Below are 7,067 nucleotides of genomic sequence, written 5' to 3'. Positions count from 1 at the left end.
TTTAGAATTAAATCGTAAAAATTGTCGCTTTACCGATTAAATTGTGAAATCGTTTTAAATAAATTTTAAAAACAAAAATTTTCATTTGCATGGCATTTTTGGTGTAAGACCAGAATGTTCATGGCTTTGAAATTTATTTTTCCATAAATTTTTAAATTAAATGGAATTTTTGTATGATAATTGTGAATTATTATATCATTTTTTGTCATAATTATGTTTTAATTCCCATATAAATTCAAGATAATTGTTGAGAATATTATTTTGATATATGACCAGATTAGTATGATGAGTATATCTTAAAATTGTTTTAAGAATTGATTATGAATTTTTATTGGTAAAAATTCCGTCAAAGCAAGCTCAAATGATCGTTGTTGGTAAGTTAGACGATTTGGCATGTCATTTTCCATAATGCATTTTATTATTCATTTGGATGAATGTTTTTTTTTTGCATTATAATAATGTAATTTTTCCTAATATGGCCATAGGTAGAAGTTGGTATTTCCCGTAATGTAAGGGAATATCGACTTGTTTTGTAATTAATTGCGATTTCGTATCGCCTAATTTGTAATTAATTAATAGTTTTTATTTTAATTTTATTACAAATTGTATAATAGGGTATTGTTATGTAATTTAATTATAAGTAATTAGATGAAGCGTCTAAAGACGGAGTTTTCATGAAGACGGTGTTTTCGGAAAGGCGTTCCGAAATCCTAAAGAAGGAGGCCAATTTATGAAGACTCAAGGGACCAAGGAGTTGGTTTCTGAAGTGTAATAATTTTAGTTAATTAGATTAACTAGGTGGCCATATTAGGACTTGTTTGTTTTAATTCATTTATGCATTCATGCCAAATCGTCACTACATGTTTTATTTTTGTTGTTATCGATTTAATTGTCTAGCATTCACCAATTTAGTTCACTTAAAAGTGATAGACAATTAAATTGATAAGATCTCTCACATTTGTTTAAAATTGAGATTAAGCCTTACCAAATAATAGCACCTATGAATCCCTTCTTCATTAGAGGTAGGTTCGGATCACCGAGGTACACTCTTTTTACGTTGGGTAAGTAGGGTAATAGAAGTTATTACGCGTGAAAATTGGTTGGACTCAACGGGATAAATATGGGTTGAATCGGTCCACCGTGCCCATATTTATTCTGGGGCTAAAAGATAGATTTTAAGAAAATCCGTCAACCAAGAGTTCTAGTAGTAGAATCAGTCAAAGTTGTTGACTCACCAAATTTATATAAATGTGGGTTGAACGGTCCACCGTGCCCGTGTTTATATAAAATTGGATCTTGGAATCATTTATATAATTCAGTGGGAGATCATTATATAAATGGGAACTTGTTAAATAGTTTCACAAGTTAAATATTTCTAGACGATAAATGTTAATCTTTCCTTTATTTCTTTGTAAATCACGATGACTTCTACTAGTGAAACCGTCACCATAGCTAGAGATTCATGGCTACGTTCTTTTATGGACAAATATGTTTTAAAAGCCGACGGTAGTAATTTTAAAGATTGAGAGGAACAACTTCGATTAGCTGCCGCAAGTGATGGCAAATTACGCTACCTTGTCGATCCCTCTCCCCCTTCGCCTAGTACTAGGGCCACTGCCGATGTAAGGGAGGCTTTTTCAAATTATCAAAAGGAATCCGTTGCAATAATTTTTTTTTGATTTTTTCAATGGATCCTGCTTTACAAAGGCAATGTGTCAAATTTCGCGATGCACATGAAGTATTCTCGAGGCTTTCTACTATGTTTTCTCAAGCCCCGAGAATAATTCAATATGACACCGCAGTTCGTTTCTTTGAGGCTAACCTCAAAGATGGTCAACCTGTAAGTTCACACGTACTTAAAATGATTGAGTACAAGGAAACTTTAGAGGGGTTGGGATGCAAGATCCCCGACGAACTTGTGGTGGACCGAGTGCTCCACTCTCTCTTGCACGTCAAGGGATTTACCCAATTTAGGGTAAATTACAATATGACGAACATGAAAAAGAGTTTACATGAGCTCCATTCTCTGCTTGTGCAAGCAGAGAAGGACATGGGATTGAGTGGGAGTACGAGGAAAGATGTGCTTGCGATTAACGTGAAGGGGAAGAAGCAGTTTAAGAGGAACGCATGTAAGAAGCCCGTTCAGGTGGAGGGCAAAGGTAAAGCAATTGCGAATTGCTCTACCAAGCCAAAACCTATAAAGGGTAATCCTCTTAAAGATACTTGTAATTATTGTAATAACAAGGGACATTAGAGATGTAATTGTACAAAGTACCTGGATGACATAAAAGCTGGCATTGTGAAGCCGACATGTAATTTCTCAATTGAATCTTTTATGATATACATAAATTATGCTTCAAATACAACTTGGGTATTAGATACTGGTTGTGGTTCTCACTTGTGTAATCATTTGCAGGGCCTAAAAAGCATAAGAAAGCTAAACAAGGGTGATGTCGATCTCCGAATGGGAAACGGGTCTAAAGTAGCTGCCGTCTCAGTAGGAACTTATGTACTTAGTTTAGCTTCGGAGTTGGAGTTACATCTTAATAATTGTTATTTTGTACCAACGCTATCTAGAAATATAATATCCGTATCTGTGATAGACACAGAAGGGTTTTCCTTTGTAATTAAAGACAAGTGTTGTAATTTTTCCCTTAATGGGATTGTATATAGTCAAGCTATTTCAATCAATGGTATTTATATTCTAGATACTTGCAACGATGTTTATCATTTAGATAATAAAAGACTCAAAACAGGTGATCCTGATCAATCTTATTTATGGCATTGTCGATTAGGACACATCAACGAGAAGCGCATTAAAAGACTAGTGTCGACTGGTGTAATTAAACCTTCTGATTTCGAATCATTTGGTACATGCGAATCTTGTCTTCTTGGCAAGATGACTCGTTCACCTTTTATAGGAAAAGGATCTCGAGCTAGTGAGTTATTGGATTTAATACATACCGATGTATGTGGCCCAATGACAGTCACTGCTAGAGGTAATTATGACTATTTCATTACTTTTACCGATGACATGAGTAGATATGGGTATATCTACTTAATGAGGTATAAAAGTGAAGCTTTTGATAAGTTCAAAGAGTTTCAGAATGAAGTAGAAAACCAATTAAATAAGAAGATTAAAGCATTACGATCAGATCGTGGTGGGGAATATTTAAGCAATGACTTTAAAGATCACCTTAAAAACTGTGGTATTGTATCTCAGTTAACTCCTCCCGGCACACCACCATTAAATGGTGTGGCTGAAAGGAGGAATCGAACTTTATTAGCTATGGTTCGATCGATGATGAGTCAAACAGAGTTACCTAAGTCATTCTGGGGTTTTGCCATTTTATCTGCTGTACAATCACTTAATAAAAGTCCCACTAAAGCAATTGACAAAACTCCATATGAGATATGGAAAGGGAAAGTCCCGAATCTGCGATACATGAAAGTATGGGGTTGTGATGCTTATGTCAAGAGCAAGTATGACGATAAGCTTGCACCTCGTTCTAAAAAGTGTATTTTTGTAGGGAACCCTAAGAAAACTTGTGGATATTACTTCTACAATAGTAACGAGAATAAAGTGTTTGTGGCTCGTGAAGCTGTCTTTCTAGAAAAAGAGTTTATTTCTAGAAGACAGAGTGGGAGAAAATTTGAACTTGACGAAGTTCAAGAGTCACAAACTGATTTGACAATACAGAAGATGTTCCTTCTACGTCGAATCGCTTATTGTTTCCTCCGAACCTAGGAGGTCGAAAAGGGTTAGTCGCCACGACGATAGATACCTTGGTATTATCGAGGAAGATGGTGACTATGAGGTTTTACTTTTAGAAAGTGATGAACCCAAGACCTATAAAGCAACTATTATGAGTTCTGACTCTAAGTTATGGCTCGAGGCCATGCAATCCGTAATGGATTCCATGTACGATAATCAGGTATGGGACCTGGTTGACTTACCTAAAGATGTTCGACCTCTTCAGTGTAAGTGGATATTCAAGATTAAAATCGGTATGGATGGACATAAAGATGTCTACAAAGCTAGATTGGTTGCAAAAGGTTTCACTCAGGTTCATGGTTTACACTATGATGAAACTTTTGCACCCGTTGCTATGCTTAGATATGTTCGGATAATGTTAGCGATTGCTGCATTTCATGATTATGAGATATGGCAAATGGATGTCAAAACTGCTTTCCTGAACGAGTTTCTGGAAGAGGAAGTGTTCATGACACAACCTGAGGGTTTTGTGGATCCTAAAAATCCTAACAAAGTATGCAAACTTAAGAGATCCATTTATGGTCTTAAGCAAGCGTCAAGGAGTTGGAATCATCGTTTTGATCATGTTATTAAACAGAATGGTTTTTCTCGAAGTGTTGAGGAACCATGTTTATACATGAAGTTTAGTGGGAGTAAAGTTGTTTTCTTACTTCTTTATGCGGACGACATATTACTCATTGGGAATGATGTTGATATGATTGCTTCTGTTAAGAAGTGGTTGGGAAATCACTTCCAAATGAAAGATTTGGGAGAAGCTCAGCGCATCTTGGGTATCCGGATCTATAGGGATAGATCCAAAAGGATATTAGCATTGAGTCAAGAATCCTATAGCGATAAGATTCTTGGCCAATTCAATATGAAAAACTCCAAGAGAGGTTTTCTACCTATGGGCAGTGGGATCACTTTGAGTAAGTCACAGTGTCCTACTGAGCCTAAGGATATTGAACGCATGAAATCGATTCCCTATGCTTCCGCTGTTGGATCGATCATGTATGCTATGATGTGTTCTCGTCCTGATGTCTGGTATGCCTTGAGTATGACGAGTCGTTTTCAGAAAACTTCTGGTGAGAGTCACTGGATAGCCGTCAAGAATATTCTGAAGTACTTGAGAAGGACTAAAGATTCATTCTTAGTGTTTGGAGGAGAATCTGAATTACGTGTAAGAGGTTATACGGATGCCAGTTTCCAAACCGATAGGGATGATTTGAAATCCCATGCTGGTTTTGTCTTTTTGTTGAACGGAGGGGCGGTTTGCTGGAGAAGTTTCAAAGAGTCTGTGACTGTTGATTCTACAACGGAAGGAGTACATTGCGACCTCTGAAGCCGCAAAGGAAGTCGTTTGGATTAGGCAATTTTTAGAGGGACTGAAAGTAGTTCCGACTGCCGAGGATCCTATCACTTTGTATTGTGATAACAGTGGGGCAATTTTTCAAGCAAAAGAGCCCAAGTCTAGTAAAAAATCTAGACATGTACTTAGGAAATTTCATGTAATTAGAGATTTAATTGAAAGGAAAGAAATTACAGTTTGTAAGGTTGGGACAAACGACAACATCGCGATCCTTTAACCAAACCTTTGTCTCAAGCTAAACATGATAGTCATGTAGTTTCGATGGGGTTGAGACGAATGCCGAAACTGTTGTAAATTATATGATATGTAATAATCAAAATATTGTATTTATTATTTCATATATGATAAGTTGCATTTATCGTTATATTCGCTTTTATGTCCAATTTATATACTTTGTTTTCTCCAAATAGGTTGTAAAGACAATGTCGAACCCTATTAAGTGAACTGGATTAACATTGTATTTTGTCCCTAGTTACTTAATGAGGTGACGTCTCGGAGTGACTAGATTGTAAGGCGATAGATGACAGGTTTGACTGTCATATGGTCATAGTGATGACTGGTCGATTACATACGCATATTGTGAGACAATTTGTCGGACAGTGACCGTTTATAGAGTCCTTTTGTTGCTAGGTCGTGGCGAGGATTTCTATTTATTCATTCGAGTAAATTCTTTAGACTGGTGACAATTTGTCTGAGTTGGTACGAGTTTCCGGTGGCTTTGGTTTTTGTTCTAGGTCGCACCGTAAAAGGAGGCCGATGAGCATTTACTGGGTCATTGTGATCCGTATCGAATGAAGAAAATAGGTCAACAGGATTGTCCTTTTAAGTCATATTTTATCTCAAGGCCACTCGAGGAGAGATGACTGTGAATGCGTGGCCACGCTCGGATGCGATCTATAATAGATTGTCCGGTCAGACAGTCATTCTCCTGATCGAGGAAACCACTTTATGATATGATCACGTGCAAGAACGACCTGAAAGACATCTTGCATTGAGTGGGAGATATTATTGGACAAGAGAATTGGTAACGCACACTTGTGTCAGACAAGTGGGAGATTGTTGAAGTAGTGTCCTCCACAATGAGTGTGTTTACATAATATATCTTGTAAAAGGAATATCAGGGATTTATATTATTTATTTGTCAGCTGGTCATCGTTAATCGGTAATGATTGGCTGACTAGAGTTTGACATTACTGTCGTGTGACGGCGGTGATCAGATGAACCCTTTAGGTCACACCTATAGGATGATGCCCAAATTGGATAAATTAATTATTTGTATGAGATACGATATAATTAATTCCTTGTATTAATTGACTTTTAATAAGTCGTGTGAATGTATTATTTGATGACGGGTTATGAACTCGGGCCAAGAGGATTTATTATTTAATTATGTGATAATTAATTAATAAATATAAATTAGAATTTATTAATTAATTGTTAATTAATTAAATTTATACGATATATGTATAAGTTTTGAGGTAAATATAATTAGCTATTTTAATTTATAAGAGGTTGTAAAATTAGCTAAATGGGGTAGTATTGACACAATATATGTTGATAAAATGGTCTCATGATTACTTAATATTTAAGTAATCATTAGTGGTTAATTTATATTATTTAACTGTTAAATAATTAAATTAATATTTAATTATGTAAGATAATTAAATATAAGACTTATAAGCATTTGTGGGACAAATGTCGGAAATTGAAATGGACCAAAATATTACATGTGGGTTGACACTTGTATAAGATAAGTGTTATTACATGTGGCATAACCCACTAAGAAATGTTTAACTCATTTCTTTACATTTTGTTCTCTATAAATACCCCACTATTTGCACTCATTAGATGATGATTTTGGAGACCAAAAAAACCTTAAAATAGACCCTTGGTCGTGCCATATTGAAGAGAAAAAGAGAAAGAAAAAAAAACCTTATTTTCTTC

This window comes from Silene latifolia, chromosome 1, assembly GCF_048544455.1.
Source record: "Silene latifolia isolate original U9 population chromosome 1, ASM4854445v1, whole genome shotgun sequence".
Taxonomy (NCBI): domain Eukaryota; kingdom Viridiplantae; phylum Streptophyta; class Magnoliopsida; order Caryophyllales; family Caryophyllaceae; genus Silene; species Silene latifolia.
The sequence above is the reverse complement of the archived record's forward strand: the minus strand, read 5'-3'. Positions refer to the sequence as shown.